The sequence below is a fragment of the Puntigrus tetrazona genome, chromosome 11 (assembly GCF_018831695.1).
Source record: "Puntigrus tetrazona isolate hp1 chromosome 11, ASM1883169v1, whole genome shotgun sequence".
In the NCBI taxonomy this organism is placed as follows: Eukaryota; Metazoa; Chordata; class Actinopteri; order Cypriniformes; family Cyprinidae; genus Puntigrus; species Puntigrus tetrazona.
This window is the reverse complement of record NC_056709.1, coordinates 22,262,674-22,284,599: the sequence shown is the minus strand read 5'-3', so window position 1 is coordinate 22,284,599 and position 21,926 is coordinate 22,262,674. Positions and strand designations below refer to the sequence as shown.

Genomic DNA, 21,926 nt, shown 5'->3' with positions numbered 1-21,926 from the left:
TAGACTGGGGAGTTCATTTATTGTAATAGTAGCCTTTCTTTTCAAATCTATCACTTTTTTCTGCTATTGATATGAACCTTTATAAGGCTAAGTGGACATTCATTAACTTATATTTTTAATGTTCAGAAGAAGTTATACATATGGCTTTCATTTTGTTTTCAGGTGAACTACCCCTTTAAGAGCAGGAATGTGTATTAAGAAGATAAATGGCCATTTTTGATTTCATGACTATTTTATGTTTGTTGTTTAAATCGCAGTTGCTCTTTTATAGAGCAGGAGTGTATTTTCATGTGCGCATGCGAGAATTCCCTGCAGACCTATCAGACCTGGCGAGTTTTCATGTTGTACTTCTCCGAACCAAACAAACAAAGCACTTCCCAACGAATGGGAAAACTGACAAGCACTTGGCCGGGATAAACAGCACATTTCTGCGGAGTACGTCCCTCTACACTAACCCAACCCTGAGTGTGAGAGAAAAAGACATCAGCCAGCGACGTCCCACATCCACACACATCTGGAAGGGGAGTTTGTCTCAGATCGCCAAGTTTGAAAAACCTCGTCACCCCATTCCTAATGGGTGACCTTGCTTCCACGGCAAACGATTTCAACACACCTTCAATATCTGAACCATTTTAGGGGAGCTAAAAAGCAATAAAGTGCAGACGCTTCGACCTCCATAGTCTAAGCTGGCAATCACAGCAAGGATTTGCGCAGCGGACTGGCCAAGGAAAATGTCTGTCGACGGGTTTATTTGGAGAAAGCTACTCCAGTCAGGGTTCAGCCGAGCTCTTAAACACGCACAAACAAGCTGGACTGTATATCTGTTGAGGCGGTGAGATCCAATTCTTACAGCTCAATTACAGGGGGCAGAGGTTAACTAGTGCCCAGTGGTCATTAAATAGGGGTGTGTTATTTCAGTGAAATGTTTCAGACAGAAAGGCTGCTATTCCCCATTTCCTCTCACCTGCTCGACCCGGACCATCTCCCTCGATCCCATTTCAACACCCTTGCAAACCATAGGACCGGCTCAGCATCCAGGATCCACTTTAGAGTGCCATACATGGACACACAAATACAAGTTTTTACATTCCTTCTTTGCACTCAACACATCCACACTCTTTTTCTTATTCCAGAAACACCCACGCACTTTCTCCCTCTTAAGAGTTTAAGCAAACTTAGTGTTTCCCAAATCCAGCTGACAGGTTTCTATAAGCCTCTAGCAGGAAACCAAAAGCCCGGTTCCCCAACACACACACAGATAAAAGTATAAAATCATATCTAAATATTCCAGAATCCCAAGCGAACAAGAGCATAATAAACATTTAGAAATGGACTGGTGGGAAAAAAAATGCACAATGTGAAAACGATAGAGCACCTCGGTTTAATATTAGATTTGACATGTTTTTCTTTTCAAATGATTTATGGCAAAACTAGCCATGTGCAAAGTGAAATATGAGGCTTGTGTGTTCGGAGAAAGTGTCACTGGAGTCACAGAGACAAGCACAACTGCAAAGCCTCAGGATTTAGGATGAAACTCAGAGAGAAAGGTAATCAAAAACAGCAATGGAAAACAGACTGCACCCAAATGGAGTGAGATCAAAGAGAGAGAGAAAACAGGAAGAGAGGGGAAACTGCAGCAAGAGAACACTTAAAATAAATCAGTTTTTGTCCTATTAATTTATTCAAAATACAATAAAGATGCAATTCATGCATTACAATGACTTGAATACATCTCTTTTATGATGAGCGTGTTTTTGATTTCTGAATTAATTCAGGAGAGGGGGTCATATGGTGAAAAAAAAAGTCAGGGTGAAATTTTATGCATAATCATATTATTTATTTGAAAAATAAAATAGGTAAAATAGGTAGCAAAGTAAAAATTTTGTGGATCAACCAAAAGAGTCCTGTGGTCCAAGCAACTTGCAGAGAAAAGCTATGATAAAATATCATAAAGAGGACCCCTGTAGACTGTCAGGACTAAGCGCAAAGGTCAGTAAGTATCTCAAAATGTCACATAATTTGACCTTTTAATGAGATGGTTAGTTCAGATTGCACATCATGTGGTGTGTCTCCCCAGAAACTTAATATTATGATCTATTAATTCATAATTTTTATTAAAATACAGCGAAAAGAAAATCAAGACCTTTTTTAACTAAAATGCCTACAAATAATACATTTCTATTTAATTTTATCATCATTGATCATTACCAGCTGTTTTAACACCTGATCTTGTAGTTTGATGTACGTTAACAAGTGTTGAAAGGATAATTGTGCACCTTCCCCACAAAAACAAAAACTGAGAGGGCTCAAGCCTGCCTCCAAAAACTCTGCCAATATCCTAGAGAGGGTTAGCTTATGCCACGCTGATGCAGGAACCGAGTATCTGTGCATGACTCCACCACTTGCCGTCTGGGCATGACCTTGCATGTCTCCATACTTGCTTCCAGATGGTTCCATCCAACCAATGGAAATAATGTCAGCCGTGCTGAAAACGTGGGGACTGTGCTAAACATGGCTGTTGAGGCGTACAACTTAGCTCGCAGAGGCCTGTGCGAAGGAATGCAATTTGAGGATGAAGAGAAAAACAGTGTCAGCTGTAGCCCCAGGGACGATAGAAAGCCTGATTAAAGAGCATCAGTGCTTTGATACAACTCACATCCAGATTAGAAACTGTCACATTGTTTGATCACAATGTTTCTCCTGCAAGCTCGGCATCCAGCTGCTTTGTTTTTTTTGTGCAAAATTGAAATCTGTTTGTACAGAAAATATCAAATAAGGACACTTTCGAGACATGCTGGACCCTTTGGTCTTCCTTTCAAAGTCATTTTGAAAAGCATCTCTCGCTGAAACAATCAGTTTATTTACAACATTAATTTACAACAGCTGGTTCATGCTGGTCTACCTGAACAGTTGTGTTTTTTAAGCTTGGTGACTAAAGCCCCTTTCACACCAAGAAAATGTAGGCCTGTTTTCTTGAAATTCGAAAATGTAAATGTATTAATTTCAGAAAAAAGGCAATTCTCCTGTGATGCATGTATATCCTCTGTTAGGCACTGTAAGCTAACAAATTAAATAAACAAAATGTATTTTAGTAATAAGTAACAAGGCTCAAAAGTGCCCATAGTTAAAGAAACACTTTGAACTGTCGATCTAATCCAGATCACATCAAAGAGGTTCAAGTCCCGCCGTCAAGAACTTAGTTGTCACATTTCGGCGAGAAGTGGAGAACGCATACCACCTGGCGCTCTTTCAAACATCGCCTTGCTTGTGTTTATTGCCTCTAATAACACGTGCAGACCGAGGAAAAGGTAGCAGTGGCATAATGGCAGGCTTAGTGGGCTGTGTGAGTGAAATCCCATTGTAAATGTGCGCTCTGGTGCCAGAACGCTAGTCATGTTTTATTACAGGTAATTCGCTGGTGATTTCAAAGATTGCCAGAGCGTTTTCATCCAGTCTGATTTACGTAGGTGCTAAAGAAAGAGGCGTGCACGCAGATGGCTGCATGTGTGCTGGGCCGTTTGGTAGCAGGGCAGGAATGTGTGAGTACATGTACCGGCGGAGCTGGCTCTTCCAGCTGCATCCACTTCAGGAGCCAGCAGTGCAAACAACGGCGAAGCCTCTCAGGGTGGACATTTCCATCATGGCCGACTGGGCGTTGCACGGGATTCTCTACAGACGCTGCTGGCTGTACATGCTGTCTAATCCAGAGAGTCACAGAGATTTAGGAAAAACACAAAGAACCTGGTCACTCACGTGCATATGTAATGAACATTTGTGTACCCATACACGGAGTCACATGTCCTTCGTTCCCCACCAGAACAAAAAGACCTCTTTGTCTGGGGTGACTGTAGGAGTGACAAACTCCCCTCCCTTTTTTATGCTGCCTGTCTATTCATCCACTCAATAGCTGGCTCGAAGTAATACATTTAATGAAAGCTACATTAAAGAGAGAGACCTGGGACACAGGGGTGTGTGTGCGTATGTGTGTGCGTGTGAATATGCGTGAGGGCCTGTATGTGTGTGAAGAGAGATGCGTGGAAAACAGAAAAGTGAAGAAAAACAGAAAAGTGAAGAACCAAGGGATGCTCGGTTTTGTTTGCGCTGCAAAAAATGTGCTGAAAGCAGGGAAATGGGGCAGAGTCTGAGGGGTTTTCTGTATGGATGGGGGAAGTCCTATTGTGACCAGGGGAGCAGTGTGTGAAACAGATGGGTTGTGTGTTTGTTACACATCATCTAACTGTGCTTTAGAACAGCTTTATTTATAATCAAACGTGCTTTTCAAACTAATAGTGCTTAGAATCTTGCTCCTCTCAATGTACTTTCCAAACAAAACAATAATGCAACATTTGGAGGAAGATTTTTGATAGTGTATACATTTAATTTTTTTTCCATTTTTAATGATGCACATATTTAAGTGTGCATGCTTATTCCCTCTATTTTTAAAGTTAGATTAGCTTTTTGTCATCTAATGTTCATACTGTACATTATGCTTTATGTTTCACACTGTAAATTTCTTCTTGCATTTCCTTAGTGACCAATACATACTAAAATGTATAAAATATATTTTCTATATGATAAGTATACTACAAATTTAGTTACATATTTATGTATTAAATATCAATCAAATTTTACTATTGTCGCTTATTGCATGAAAACAATTTCCAGCTTATGGTTGTGGCCAAAGTTTTAATACTGTGCATCCCCGGCAACATTAGTCATTGGTCTTTAAATATACTGTGGATATTGAACAATATGCAAATATCCAAATCATGCAATAACATTAAACGGAAGTGCAGACAGTAATTTTGAACGTTTGAATTCTGCTTTAAGATTTAAGTAATTACATGGTTGTACAGGCATAGTAATGAACTACACACTAAAATGTAATAAAAAGTTCAGCATTCACCATCCCTTCAAGAGTGTGAGAGAGAGTTAGAGAATGAGCTACATTTGGAAAAGCATCAGTGGGTCTCAGAATTCAATTAAGGCTCAAGCCTGACCAGCTAATTCAATCAAGACTGTGTGAAAGCAATTAGACAACTGGCATTCGACTCAACCAACCACACGGGCATAAATTACAAATTTATTTCCCTCTCTAGGTCTTCTTGTCTGATGCAATTAACATGCCAGGAACATGTTTGCCTGGCCTGTTAGTGAGGGACCAGGCAGTGGTCCTGGGAATAAAGGAGAGCATCAATGATCTTCTCAAGGTCTCTCAATGTCATCTCTGACTCTGTCAGCTCCATCAGTCATAGTAACTGGTAACACAAAAAGGGTTGACGTAGACATAGGTTAAGCAATGCCATATGCTAGGCTGTCTTACAACAGCAAGGACAGAGTAGATGCAATATCTAATTTGACATGAACTAAATCAGTTTCAGCCCATTCGGTAAAAATAAAACTGTGGGATAATATGAATAAATATGACTTATGGAGTATAGTTGTGATTAGATATGCCCAAAGGCTTACGTTGAGGAGACTGCTACTTCTATCCATCACAACCAGGTTTTCTTTTACACCCAATTGCATTGCTGATCTATTCTGACTGAAAGCCTTCTGAGAATTTTGAATATGAAGTCATTTGACAAAGACATATTTGCATCTGAATAAGCATACTTTCCTGCTTTATGCAAAGACCACTGCATCCAAGAATTAAGATGTGTTTATTCTAAACATTAACAGCAGGCAAACAATAAAAAATGAAGTTCTCCCATGAGACCACAGGAGCTGAGAAAACTTCAAGATTGAAAACAAAAAATCTTGTATCTGGATATATAAACACATGCCTGTGACTCATAAACCCAAGCTCAAAGATTTTTCAGAAGTTTGAATGCTGTAATTTGCGTGAAATTCGAAAACACACGTGCAAACTTCTTGTCAAAAATTAGGGGATACATCCCAGTGTGTGTGTCCGTCTCAGCCCCTCCGCAGTTGTTAGAGCTGTCTTCAGACAGGATCTGTAGCCCAAATCCACCCAGCAGGCGCCGCCGCCACAAATTAAGAGCACCGGTGGAGTGTGTGTAGAGAGAGATTACAGGAAAATGTGTGTGGCACCTGGGAAAAGAGCTCTGTGGAGAGTCTGCAACAGCTGGAATGTGCATATGAGTGCGTGTCTGTGTGTGCGGGCCTGTGTGTGCATTCGTCAAACATGCATGCCTCGCATTTTAGATCGATGTATGGTCCCCACATGTTGCAGTCAATAAACACGTCCAGAGAGGGAAGGGAAAAAATGCAAAAACCTATTCCAGCTCAAAAGGAAGTCATTCCCCGAGATCTTCAGATAGCTGAAGTGAGAAAATCTGTGTTGTTATTAGTATAGATCAGAACTGACAACCTACTGTACTTCGTGTGGGTTTGTTAGTTTTTCCACAGAACGGATGCCCACAAAGACATATGTTTAAAAAACTAATCATCAACAGCTTTGGCCAATTCTATGCATTTACAAAAAAAAAAAAAAAAAGGCTAGAATCTAGAAACTATTTCTGTGTAATAGAATATATAGTTATTTATTCAGTGTATAAGGCATTATTATATATATATATATATATATATATATATATATATATATATATATATATATATATATATATATAATATATATAATATATATAATATTCAACCAGAAAAAAACATTGAAAAACTGTATTTAGCTTAAGATGGTGCAATGTATTAACAAACACATTATATAAAAAGGTGTTTCATTAAAAACTTCCTTAAACTGTAAAAGACACCAGTTTACAGAATGATGTACTAAACATAGTTCCATATAAAAGGATGGTTACAGACGGGTCTGTTTAGTAGGTAAAAGGACAAAGAGGGCAGGAGGACAATGCAGAAATGCTGCCTCAGCTGCATTATAGGCCTTTACCGTAATGACAGAGAGAAACAGGACATCTGATAATGACCTGCTCTCTTAGCTCCTTTGTTTGTTGTCCATAATTTGAAAAAATGGCAACGGGCAAATTAGTATTTTAGACAGAAAGATGGATTCTGGCAATCATCAGATCACAAACATCCATATACTCCGGAAAAAGGAAAACCCATTGAAATGGATTTCTAAAGCTATATCTGTAGCACAATTTCCTCCCCATCTTCAGCAGTCTGAATTACAGGAATCTGAAAAGGCTGCTAAGAAACAGACAGACAGGAATCATTTCGTGCAGGCGGATTGCTTGGCAGAGGTCACAGGAAAGGTGTCCCTTAAGGTAGACGAAAAATACCCACACCGCCACACACATTCTGTATCGCTCCTCTGGAGTCTGTTGCAGAAGATTGGGGAGGGGAAGAGCTCAGCGGTCACATTTATCTCCATTAAAGATGGATTGTCAATCACAGCAAGCTGTCCAGTGAGACAGAGATCAGTAAAGACATCCTGTAGGAAATCTTGGGTGAGTCACAGAGCAGTCAGATGGGAGGTCACAAATGGAAGCCCAGCAGACACACACACACACACAAAGCACTGGAAAATGACGAACCTGGGTTGTTCACAAGTTCTTTACATAAACAAGATCCATGGCTAATTTGATTATGTTTTCAGTTACTGCAAATGTAGTACACTGATTACCTTTTAAATAAAAACCACATATACAACAGCCCAAAAGAAGATCAAACTAAACATGTCAACTGACACGACACGGCTTCACCTCACACACTGATCTGGACAACGGATGCTGCAAATGTCTGCAATGTTACGACAATTTGTAACTGGAGTGGCCTGTCATCGCCTGTCTCTTCCTTTCCTCCTGGGAGGGAAAATGAAAGACGTGACGATTAAAGTTGTCTCATTTTTCAAGATCTTTGTTCACCTTTGTGGGCCCTTGGTAACAGGTTGCGATAAGCCACGCTTGTTTTTGCAAGACGACACAGCTTATTTGTATCTAACTACTAAAAATACAACTACCCATTCAACATAATGATGAAGTAGCCCACCATAGCCATAGGCACAAAGGCCAAGCCCCTTATTAGGATGATAAACAAGCAGATGAATCACGCTATTTTGGGTCTGAATGTTCATAATAGCTGGATCGACGCATCAGGACGCTTTATGAGTTTTGACTGCGCCTGTCAAAACCTTGGCCCCAAAACTCTAAACGTGCCCTTTCCTCAAGGACGGAGAAGTTGCCAGGGCAACCACGGCCGTTGCCATGCAGGGCCCTCCCTGGTTGTGCATGCATCCCATGTTCTGGTCAAAGGCGTGAGATGCCTCTTTCAGGAGGGGCGGAAGGAGAAGGGGAGGGCTCTCCTCACTGGAAACCAAGGTGTCCTCACAACAGAATCAAAATGAGATTGGAGGAGGAAGAGATATAGTTCTGAAAAAAGCAAGCAGTGTGAAGACAAACAAAGAGAATGCGTCGGGCAGATGGAAATAGGCCAAGTGAAAGGTGTTATGCCATCGCAAAGCTTTCCATCTTAATGCTTTAAACCATACATGCCACACATAGAAAAATCAATACAAACACAAATATGTCTTCCTCTAAAAGGACGGCAGTTTGTTCCTTGGGTAAATAATAGCTGCAAAGTGGGGAGTCGGCACTTGATGAGAAGAAGAAATGAAAGAGAGAGAGAGTTAAGGAAATTGAGAGAGTCAAAGAGAGAGCGACAGGCAGTGAGACAGACAGGAAACGAGAGGGCTCTATTGTTGGCCGGCAGATGCAATGTTTAATTGACAGAGACTGTCTGTGTGGCGTCCAGTGACAGTGGCGGCCTCAAGGTGGGGTGCGAAATGATGGGCAAGCGGCATAAAGGAGCTGTGTGTTCCCTGTCAGAGCGGACAGCAGGAGAGGAAAAGGAGGGGACGGCTGTGGGGCAGAGGATCTGGGGAGAGCAGCTGGTGTCCAATCCTGTTGCGATCCCTTCCTACAGACATAAACGCAGATGCGCGCGGACGTACCCACGCACGCAAATGAAAATGGAACGAGTCTAGCAGTGTTCATTCGATTCCCGTCTTGTTTCTTTTGCAAATCCCAGGAGGGTATTTATGTAAGATTATATCAGTTCTGACCAAAAGTTTAATGAGCCTTTGGGGAGTCTGACCTATTATCTGTTTAATCTGCAAAAACAACAGCTGTATAATGCCTCCAGACACACAGAACCCTACGCATAACATATGCATTGTACGATTGTTTTTATATATCAGTATCATCTACAGCAAAATCAATTAGATTCAAAGTCCATTAGTTTAGTTAGTTTGGTATGGTTGAGCTGGTACCAACATAAAACAACTGAAGCATTAAATCTATACTAAAGATGATGAATAAAATGCTATTAAAATATACATACAATTTTTTCAACTCATACATATTCATGTTTTTGTACTGCTTTTGGAATTTATGACAGAATAGTTGGTTGAAGAATTAATGAATGGCTATGAGAATAAGAACAATAAAACAATAAATGATTTTCAATCAATAAACAATAAAAAATTTTGCTTTCATGTGTGAAAACACTGGTCTAAGTAAGCTTCCTTGTACAAAATTACAAAAACAAGGCATTGCTTGGCTTGCAGCAAAAACTTGCATCAAATCGTGTCAATATTCAGCGTTTATTGTCTGCTTCCCTAAGGCGTCTACACCTGCATTTTCCTGAGCTGGTATTGTTCGCCGGCGATTCATTTGAAGGGTTTAATGGTGACCATTTAGGGGTGGAATACATTATAAGTGTCAATCATCAAGGTGATGAGAGGTTGCACTCTATAAGCGCATATGCTTTATGTGTGTCACATCAATTAATTACCCAATAAATGATGTGTTTTAGTGAGAGAGGAAAAAAAACACTTGCCGGTGTTGTACGCTGCCCCAAAATGTCTTCCCCCTCACCGCTGTCTGCTTAACCCTGTTACAGAGACTCCGGGGCCGGCTCTGTACTCCCGCATTTGTACCAATCAATGGAGCCTGTTAAAAGCAGACCCTGGGGGTCAGGGAAATTAAGCGGCTCTGCTTGTGTGGAGAAGGGGCCAGACCAGCACGAGGTGCATGGGGGGGGTGAGCAATGCTCCTCTGTTGCTATGGTGACGGGTGCCAAACTACTATTCGTAGTCTCTTTCGTATTGGCCGACTGGCCCTTTGAGAACAATGGCATCACCATGGCATGGGGAAAGCTATTATATAAATGCTGGCTAGGAGCATGTTAAAGAAACTGGAATTTATATATTTAAAAAAGATTGCTTTGTCAAGCATAGGGCACACTTTTTCAAACTTTTTGATGAACAGGCCTCCCAAATATTTTTAACCCTTTGAGGGGCCCTTTTATTAAAATACATTTATATCATCATTCATAAACAAACATACAATATAAGTGTGGTGTTATGAAGGCAAAGTTTTAATTAATTTAAAGATTAATTAAAGATTTTTTAATTTAAGATTATGCAAAATATTTACATTAATAAAGGGACAGTTTTTTTTTGTCACCATTTACTCTACTCAACAATATTCTTAACCAAACAGTTTTAGTTACAATTGAATAGAATGTATTGACTTGTATTGTATAGTATTGTACTGCCATAAAAAAGGTCATTAATGAGCATTAGGTTGAGCAATGACAGATTTGTCTTTTAAGCTGACAATATTTATATTTAAACCAATTGTTAGATGATATACAAATAAACTGATTTTGGCTTTACATTTTTAGTGACAATTTAATCATCACAATTAACATTTATATTCTTAATATTAATTATGTCTTTAGACAAGTTGAATTAAACAATAATATACAATAAAATAGTGTTAAGTATGTTTAATATCAAAATGAATTTTAAAGCGCTAAAACATTATATGCAATATAATTAAAAATTGATTAAAAAAAACAAACATATCCACAGAGCCCCATGCATCTCTTTCTAAACCCCAGTCAGTGTAATGAGTCAATTCAGGTAATAAAAAAAACAATATAACCACGATTAAGTTCTTTTCTAGGCCAAATCAATGGCTCCCAAAAGAACAATTATGTGTGTTTTTATTTTTTTTGGACCACACAGACTGTGCAAGCATGAACTGACCTCTGAAAATCAGTTCAGGCTGCAATGAAATACGGGACGTTTTTTCCCACAAAGATAATGTGTGTTTGGTTTACTGTTGTCAGGAGACCATATCTCATGACAAGATTGCTGTAGCATTTTCACACACACTCCATTGTGTTTCTAAAATCCCACCTGAAAACAATAATCATCATTTATGAGACCACAACATGAATTGTTTCCGGATAAATTCACTCGCACATCGCTGCTGCTTTAAACACAGGTGCACATATTACATAATTGTCACCATAAGTTTCTAACTACGCAATGTGCCAGAGCCCAAAAATCAACACAATCCTTCCCTGAAAAACTTTCAAAAAACTGAACTTGTGCATGATGAAAGTGTTATCATGGGAATGGAGGTTTAAAGAGGCTGATAAAGATGGGCCAGTTATGATAAGTCCATCTTTCATAAACTGCAAAAATGAATCAAACAAATGCAAACTCGCAGAGCCACAAATCAGACATTTTGAAAACATGTACCTGTCATATTCACCCAGACCGGTGCAGAACTCAACACCGGGCCCGTGACAGCTCATTACTGTAATGTGAGCTTATGGTGGTTTGTTTGCCAGGTCACTTATATACTCTGTGTGAGAAAAGAGTGTTTATATATGGGCTAAATACATATATTTCTTTGCACTTCATTGGTCTGCTGAAGAATTTCAGCATAGGGAAGAGCAGTTGAGCAAATACTGGGTAAATGCCAAGTAAAACATATACGTTCACATGGACATGAATGCACACTTGCTGGCATCGATATGAGTTTGAAATCCCGTATTGTGACCGCAAAAGGTCACTTAATCTAAACGAAGCGTAATGGGACCCCCGGAGGTTCAGCCAAGAGACCGACTGTGAGTGAGAAACTAGCAGGATTAGTCTCTGGTTTCTGGAGCTAGCAGGATTAACCCACAGGGTCCGACAGGGCCGGTTGGATGGACACACTTCACGACAAAGATCTTCCCTTCTGGTGTGAGAAAAACATGACAGTTGGATGTTGCTCGATACGAGGGCACATCCGGCTATCCAGGATGCTCACAAGGCTGCTTGCCAGTATAGAGAGAAATAGAAAACAATACAGGGTGAAAAGGCAAGAATAATGGCTTTCAAAGAACGCTTAATGGTTTTCAGTAGATTGCATCAGCAAATCTTTGCAAATGTGATGGAATTTAAATTTGGAGTGGATCGTTTTATCCCAGCTATGGAGGTTGGATGAATGATCCATGTCCAAGCATGTCCGGCCAACTTCAGCTTTTGCGTATGCTATGTATAAACACAGAGGCCTCCAATCATGCTTTACAATCTGTGACTACATCCATGCTCTTTATGGACTGGACCTCCTATTTAAGGTCCAGTGACACCGAGCTGAACCGCAACAATTAAGTAGGCGCCTGCTGCTGGAGGCACATAGTGTTTGGAGCTGAACATGCTAATTGAGTCTATTTCCAGAGAGCTTGAAGCAACCTGGGCCTCCCAAAGGGTCAAATACCTGCTTATCAGCACAACTTACAGGTCATGCTCAGACAGGCTCAATTAACCAGCACTTCAGCTTTCTATGGGGCGGCCGCTGCTTTCAGCGCACACGCTCCATATCAACAGAACCAGGGCGTCAACTGACAAGCAGAACCCTACAATAGCCTGATTGTGGCCTGTGCTGAAAGGCTAAAGTGGGATACTGGGTGAAAGATGGATAGTTGTTTGATTTGCCTGGACGTGACACTTGTGTCTGATGTTGTACCATCTTCAAACATGTGCTTCACATGTCAAACTATGTAACACAATAATGGTTCATACAGAACAAAAATAATAATTTCCTTAATTGTAATTTCATTAATTCCTTATGTGAATATTCTGGACATTCAAGGAAATTTTGTGTACTGTGAAATAATGGCAAGAAATGTCTTTCTATTGAGGTTTCCTCATATCCACCTTATCCAGGCAACTCTTATGAACTATTTATTTTTAATCAAACGATAATCTGACTTCCAGATGATTTAATCAGAATAGAAAAATCCCAAGTGAATCAAATCAAAAGATTGTGAATCAAATTAAATGGACAACTTATGAACTGGCACATCAATGAATTAGAACAAAAGCTTGTGAATTGCAATTGAATCAAGTCTTTAAATCCGTATCAATACTGAGCTATAAAAAGACCCTTTCAATTAAAGTCTCTTCACAGGGTAGTCACATTTGCAATTTTTATGGGGTTTTTTATGACAATATCCTAAATAAATGGAGGAAACCTGAAATCTCGAAAACTGCCCTATGAACTCACAATTAAATGACATATTACAAATTAGCAGTAAAATCTAAAATGAAGTGCCCATTAATACTGTTTCTTATGCTCAAATAGTGTTAAAAACCCTATTTTTCAGTGTAGAGCAGACATGTGCACAGTTACAATGCACTTATGACTGCTTTTATAGGAACCAGAGCTTCTAATGGCAGCTGCATTGACGTAATGACTTTACAAATCAGTGACTATCTCTTTTATTCCGCCATATTGTGCACTGTTGTTTCTTCCATTCATAAGTATTGGAGTTTATATTGGAGCTTTGTATTTCTACAGTCTTTGGCTCTAATACTGTGTCATACTGTCACTACGGAATTCACTGAGCCAACATCTCTGTATGCAGTACCAAAAAAAAAGTTTACAGGCCAAACTAAAGCATATAGTTTTTTGCTTTGATGCATTTTTCAATGACTTGTTTTGTTACCCTTCATTTCTCTGACAAAAACATCTAAAACAAAATGCAACATTGGCAAGTGTGTTTGATGTCTTGCTGAAAGGCCTCAGAAATGCTTGCATGACTGCTCATTTGAACTAGTCAGTGGGTCAATGTTTACCTTATGCAAATGACTCACGCACTGCAGCATCAGTAATCTTTGCTGTTTCTGGCAAGTGAACCATTCCACTGAGTAGAGAGAATGGAGTGCAGTAGATATTTTAGAGACCAAAACATGTAGAATCTTTTCCTCCTGCTGTATGGAACAAACTCATGTGAAGACTCATATGCTTTTGAAGGATAATTAATTCAATGATTATATAATTCACAATCTTTTCATTACATTTAGTTCAGTTCTATTTCAGTCTGATTTCATGAAATTCATAATTATATGATTCACTTGATTTGATTTTAATTCTACAATTGTAAGTTATATTACATTTCATCTACAATATCCATTAAGCGTATTCTGACACACAGAAAAAAAGATTGAAACCAGCAACTCCTCTTTTTGAAAGAACAAATAATTTTTGTCAGTTTTGTTGAATATATATATGTATATATTGTGACGGGAGGAGCCAACGACAGACACAGTGGGCGTGGCGTTAGGCCTCGGAGAGGCTTTTTATTAACAAAAATCAAAATAATACAAAATAAAGTGTCCAGGGGAAAGTGTCCAAATAAAAGGGGGATCTGGTGTCCTCGTCGTGCTCCGGGGAAAGTGCAGGTTGAGGCCGTGTTCCAGGGGGGAAGGGTCCAGGTAAGGGGCGGAGTCCGGCGGTCACACGCGCTCCCCTTCTTCTGGTCCGGGGCGCGAAGGGTGGTGGCTTCTTCCGCGGCATCTCCGTCGCGTCATTGCTCCGGGTGGCAGAGTGGGATGAGCCCGTCTCGGACGGCGGGGGTGAGGTCCATCGCGCACCCTTCCTGGACCCACGAGGACACCAGCGTGCATGCACGGGGGAAGAGACCGGTCTTGCGGTACTTAACGGCGACGGTAACGAGGCTAACTCACTTCAGGTGTGCCTCGTCACACGCCAGACCTGAACAATACCCGCCCCTCCTCTCGAACGCACCCACTCCCGTCGGGAGCCTGGTGAAGGGCGGCGAATAAAGGACGGGGTGATGGTGACAATAAAGAGGAGGGGCAGCCGACTCGTCACAATATATATATATATACACTTCTGCAGAAATAATTTCACTTCTCTGTCACCTATTCCTTTAATTTTGCCAGATGTTTGCAGTAATTGTTTGACAAAATGTATTTATAGTATACCTTATTCAATACATATATAGATGTCTGCAATTTACCTGTACATATGATAAACATAGTTTATGTTCTTAACACACATCTTAATACACATGAAAAGGAAAATAACCTGTGTAGCTGCTTAGAAGTTATCTGATATGCTGCTGTGAGTGAAGACCATTCAAAAGTTGAACTTGGAACTTTCACAACATGAAGTGGCAGGATCTAGGATCTAGGAAGTGTCGTCATGTGACAATCAGGTACTCAGTAGTGGGGTCAGTTATGCAAAATCAAACATTACTAGATGCAAAAGGTGCAGCCACAAACTTACTGACGCGTTTTGGTGGGCTTTGTGACTGAGTCAACGCAATCTGTCTGTAAAATAGGTCAATGTGTGAAAACATGTCATGAAGGATCCCTGTCCCCAAATCAATACATGACGTTCTATTTATGGTAAAAGGGTCACGAGGAGGAGCTGCTATAGCTGCATTGGGAGGGAGTGACATCATCGGGGCTTTACAAGTTTCAGAGTCAGTTGGCGCTTATTTTAGTTGCATATGACTTCCAAAAGTCTCAAGACTTCTTTCCACTGAGAGCAAAAATCTCCAGTCTTTTCTGATCGTGCCAAATTCCACTCAGAGTGTCAAAGTCAACCATGTCCCTTGCCTTTCAAGCCCATGATTTATTATGTTCACTGTCATTTACTAATCACATCTAATTCGTTGCTACTGATAGCCATGGTGGACTGAGAGAAAAAAATCAGAAAAGTATTATATACACTCCCTCACTGCAAGCTTAATCAAAATGGTAAAAGAGACTACAACTCACCAGCCAGTTTAAACAAGACCTGAATGGAGGGCACACAGAGCAGCTCTTTGATCACCGGGAGCTGGTCAATAATGTTAATGTGTTGTTCTGGACCCAGCAAAGTCATTCATCAAATGGCCCTATTAGACTGGACAGCAATACAAAGCACACTTTACCGCAGTTACAGGGCTGTTCCAGTAAAGCATATGAAAAGAACATTTAAATATAAACAAAAGACATTAAATAAACACAAAACAAAGAAATTCAAACTTTATTACCAGAGACGTGCTCAATTAATAAAAAAAGAGAATTAATATATGCTGTTATGTGAAATTTGAGATGAAACAAATGCATCTGTGATTTCTGAGTAATAGCAGCTGAAATTTCAGCTTTGCCATCACATTTCAAAAATGTATTCAAATAGAAAGTGTTTTTAAATTATAATAATATTTCACTATATAACCGCTTTACTCAATTTTTGATTAAATAAATGCAGCCTTGGTGAGCATATGAGACTTATTTCCAAGTCTTGTCCACACCAACAGATCAGGAAATCAGGAAAGTAATACTGTCAATGGCAGTCTGAGAAAGTGTTAGCGTGCAGCAAGGCCTACTTCTCAGGACTGTGAAAAAAGCAATGTGGTCTTAGTGCCATATTTATCATTGTTGGTTTAGTCTCGACCAAAGCTATGAGTTTTTTTCCTTTTTCTGCTTTCCCCTTGGTTTCACCAAAAAGCCTTTACGGCAGCCTTATTTTCATACTTAGCTTGCAAAATGCCAGAGGGACAAAGAGAGTCATTAATAACAGGCTCTAATCCATTCCTGCCGGTCCTCCCATTCTAAAGCCGGCCTGCTTGTCTGAAGCAGGCTGCCAGTTTGGTGAGCCACTGTGGTGCCACCACACAGTCTGCTGGCACTAGCTTGAGAAAAGTGAGCCGCCTTGACAACTAGCACGTACAGGCGCCTCCTCGCCCTGCCCAAACCTCCCCACATACCACTACAGTGCCAGTAGCCTTGAGTCGACAACACTGGACTAAAAAAGACTATGCATACATATACAGTCACACACATGCATAGATATATAGCAGCATCGTGCTGAATAGCTTACTGTCTGTAGTGACCATCTGAATTTAACTTTAATTTGGGAAGAAAGAAAAAAAAAGTTCTGGTATATGTATTAAAAATTTATCATTTGAATTTCAATATGAATTAGATGGTAAATAAACGGACTGTGTAACATGAATTAATTTTCTCTTACAAATCCAGTTTTCGTTTAACTTCGAGTACGATACATATCATATAGCATCAATACAGTTACTGTCCTCCGCAGTGGTACCTGTTGAACGTTTTCAAGCCAGCATCTCCACCATGTGGCCTCCTTATAGGATTCCTGTTCCATATTCTGCAGCTCTCTAAGCACCTCACAATCCACAAGGCCACTATTCATAATTGGAGATCGTCCAGGCCTCACTTACCACCCCACATTCTATTCCATCATTAGAAACCGGGTATTATCGTATTAGTCTTGGAATGTTCCTTTTCATGAGAACAGAGTTAACCATCCTCTGTCCCACATGCAAGGAGAGATACCGTGTATTCAAATAGGGCTCGGACTGGCTGGCTTCAGTCTGGTCGAAATATTAACGATTTTAATGCTGAAGAAAAGCCAGCGAATCATTGAGTCATCTGTTTTCTCCATGATATCCGGCACGTATGCTTTGAATTGCCAAGTGTAGTGAGTCTGCAAGCAAGCCAAGAAATTCAATTCAATTCTGTATGTGCCATTGAGATCCAAACATAAAAAAAAGAAAGAGAAAAAAATTATTTGCTGCATTTATTTATGCACAGTGTGTTTGTTTAGCATTACTCTGCAAGAGAACTGAAAGGGGGATTACCTATTTAATGCTAGTTTACAAGGCACACAAGGCTATTCATTATGTGTGCTGCTGCAGAAGAATGCACTCCAGAGACGTCCTGCATGGACCACACAGCACTGTATTTCATTTTATCCATACATGCATTCATTATTTCTTATTCTTTTTTGGCTCAAACAGTAGCCTATTATAGTTTTAAGCAAATCTGTCTGAAAGTATAAGACTAAACAATGTTTTAAACTACAGTACACCACAAGGCCTTTATAATTGCAAAACAGCAGAAAACAACACAGCGTGAGGCAAAGCTCGACGTCTATGAAGGCGACAGACAGTTCTTGTGAATAAACAAGTGCTCTTTGAGAGGACACTGTCAGAGTGTGCCAAATAAAACCACAGACAAGTGAGAAACAAATCGTTGCTCAGGACGGGATGAATTTAGTATCCACAGAATGTTGAACTTGGCATGAATTCGCTCAGACTATGGCCTGTATTAGTTGCTGTATATTTACTTTAGCCCTTCTAAAATGGAGTCTAAAGGAGACTCACTTCATATTTAGATTTATACATCTTCAAGCAAACAGCAGGTGAGAATGTGACGGTATCCTCTAGATGAACTCCTTTTCCTAAACAAAAGTTTAGCGCAGAGGTGGTGAGAAGATATCCATCTCACAGCATGGGGCTCTGGATGTGCAGAGTCTAAGAATAGATTTATTAGATTGTGTAATTTGCATTGCAGTGCTTGGGGCTACTAAGATTTTACATCTCAAGCTTGCGTAACTGAAGAATTTGGCCGGAATTTGACCAACCATTGACGGTTTAATTATTTATAATCTATTTCAATCTCCGATTCTTAAACGACTATTGTGCTTGGTTACGGTACCTAAGATATCATAGACATCAAACACGGTAAAAGTGGCTTATCTAAATTTAATTTTCATAACTGATGAGAAAAATTATGTTTTAGATAAATCATTTTAGATTAATTGAGGCTATGAAACATTTCTTATTATAGTAGGGAGTCTTGCCATTCTTCCCAACAATCCTTTAAAGATTTAAGTCTAAAGTTACACACACACAAAGTCCTTTCTACCTGTGGTGCATTTCAGAGAAGAGTTATATTGTAAAGAACATGCTACTGATCAGGGAATAATCTGACAGTAATCCCAACAGGTATGACATTAAACTTTTCTGAGAAGGATTTTAGATGAATCTGCTCAATTTTAAAACTGAAAAGTCGTAATAAACCCAGCAATTTGGCAAAGACTAATCCCAAATACTAGACTGTCAAAGTTTTGATTGCTTGGATGACTTATGTAGTGTTATCAAACAAAGCTCTGTAGATGTGTTGGCCCACCAAACAAACAATCCCACCAATAAATCCTACTAATGGCAAACATTTGTTTCTCTAGTATCATTCATGTTGTTTGGCAGCAACTGAGTAAAACAGTTAAGCTCTATTCAACTCTGATAAGTCCACTAACAGTTCATAGCTTGTGTTTATTTTTCAAATTTTGCCATTTTATTTTTTGGTCCCTTGCTCCCAAAGCTTTTACTCTGCACTTAAATATTGTACGTTTAAAAAAAATAGCACTTTGGAGAGCACTCTACAAGAGGAAAGACCTGCATTGTCTGAAGAGCTGACAGCTGATATTAGCACAGTACATCACCCCAACTGTGAGGCGTCCATTACCGATGATCCAGTCAAGGGGTGAACACATGCTCTTATCTACTACCCTTCACCCACTTTCTTGTTTAATCTTTAATCACCATGAGAGAGGGGACCGAAGACATCATGTAGGGAGACCTTTTGTCAGCAACGGTTTCTTATTTTAGAATCCATTACTACTTCACAAATCTATCTCCATGAAGGTTAGAGACACTCCTAGAAAGGCAGGCTTTATGCGCACTATTGTCACCCAATAATCTTATTTGTCAATAATCTTAATAATGGTTTTTGTGTTATAAAATGACTTTCCATGACTTCCCGTGGCCATGACTGAATAGACATTGGATAACGTGGTAAAATAATAGGTAAAATAATAACTTACAATAAACCACCTTGATGAGTTTGTCCAGCAGACATGCCAAATTTTGGACAAAACATGATAATTTGAGATAGAGAGGTGAAAGGAAATAGCTAAGCCCTATTTATATGAATGCTACCATTGAATCAGTCATTGCAGATCTGGCTGGTGAATTTAAACAACTGTGAAAGGAAAATCAGCAGGGTCACATTGGAATGAAAGAATCACTGACATGACTAGAAACATTGGTGAAAGCTCAAATAAGAGGCCAATGAACATATTAGCAACAACAAGGATTGCATAATGCATCACGGGGGGGTGATTCAATACTTGCTGCAACGTGAGGTGAAACTCTCTGCCAGGTACGAAGATATGCAAAACAGGCTAAGACGGAATAACTTAAGAATCTACCAAGTGTCTGGAAGTAGTCAAGAAGGGAAGAATCCAGTTGAGTTTTACTTCAACTGTAAACTCTCTCCCTGACTCTTAAGCCAACAGACACAGAACCACTCAGATCAATAGTAAAATTCATGAATTTTCTAGTTATAGAAGCAATTTTATACCAGGCCTGGGTACAAAAACCAGTCTTGTATAACAACAGGAAATTTTATTTTGACAACGACTGCTCTCCTGACCTGCAGAGAAGAGGGCACAGGTGCGAGATGCGACCAGACAACTCAGGAAAAAGAGCATTATGGGCACAAAGCTTTTACCCTGCACAGCTGAAGATAAGCCTGAACAAAACTTTACACTGGTGAACGCCCCGCCAGCACTACAGGAGCTTGGTATCAAGATGCCATTAAGAGAATGCGACACACAGGAGATGGAGCTGTCAAAAGCCTGTGGCAGACACGGAGAGGAGCCTGCCGTCAGATTAATCAAGCTACACTGTCACACGTGGATGTAAAACGTTTCTTGTCCAACTAGAGGATATGGTTGTGCTGTGTTTCGGAAACTAATACAGGCAATGACTATAATTATTGTTATTTTTCTTTCCTACTTTTTGTTGTAAAAGCGAGGTAAGGATTCATGTTTGTTACAGGGAAGGCAATAATAGAGACATTTATATAGACTATATTATAATTTGTAAATTCTGCTGTTTTTTTTCAATAATGGTGAACATAATAACATTTCATGAGTGGACTACTCATCGGCCCACAACCTTTTCAAGGGAGCTCTTTGAATAGCAAAGTTGCATACACGCAAAGTGTGTTTCCCCAGAGAGTCCGTGGCTCTGTCCACTTTTAACCTGGATGCCTTTTTTAATACTTTTGTTTAGTCTAATATCCTTTGTGTAAAGAGCAAACAGTTGGATGTGATGAACTTCCATCTGATGTTCAAATTCATTGTTCTTTTCGCCTTGACAGTGGTAATGTTATAAATGTATGCTTAAAATATGAAGGTATTTCATTTTATAGATAACAATGGAATGTTTAACCTGGGTTAGTTATAATGTGAAGGGAATAAGTAGTCCGATGAAGAGGAAAAAATTACTGACTCAGAAGACATTAAAGTGTGGTGTTGCTATGCTACAGGAGACCGATGAAGAACATCTTTTAGATGAAGAACATCTTTTAGATAAAGAACATTTAAAGTTGAAAAGAGAATGGTTGGATCAGGTTTTTAGTGCATCCTGTGGTGCAGGGGGGAAAAGGGGATTTGCCATTCTGATTAGTAAGACTGTCTATTTTACAGATAAAAAACGATCAAAGATAAAATTGACACATATATTATATATATATATGCGGGGACAATGAGGGGTATTAAAATAAGCTTTAAATCTATATGCATCTATAGGTCCATAAGTCTACTGACAATATTAGGTGAGCTCTAAACATTCAGACGATTGCAGAAAAGAGAAAGGTTCCTTAGTTTAGATGCAGAAAAGGCATTTGATAGATTGGATTGGACATATTTAAAACAAACCCTGACATATATGGGGATTCATGACAAATTTATAAGATTGATACAAATATTTTATGATAATCCTAAATCGAGAGTTAGCGTGAATGGTCACTGCTCAAGTGTCTTTGATCTGGGGAGAGGAACAAGACAAGAAGATGCTATGTTCACTTGAAGCATTGAACTATTGGCAGAGAGCATAAGATGCAATCATAATATACAAAGAAATAGCTGACGAGAGTGGTAGTTGTTAAAAGATTGCTCTATATGAAGATTACATATTATTATTTATTGAAAATCCAATTTCTTTAATGCCAGTTTTTACCAGACAAT

General features: G+C 39.4%; 1 protein-coding gene across 2 annotated transcripts in view; it reads right to left on the bottom strand.

Moving 5' to 3' along the window:
- The window catches only part of ephb2b (eph receptor B2b), a 145,360-nt gene that overhangs the window by 36,367 nt on the left and 87,067 nt on the right, over positions 1–21,926 (bottom strand). The window lies entirely within an intron of this gene.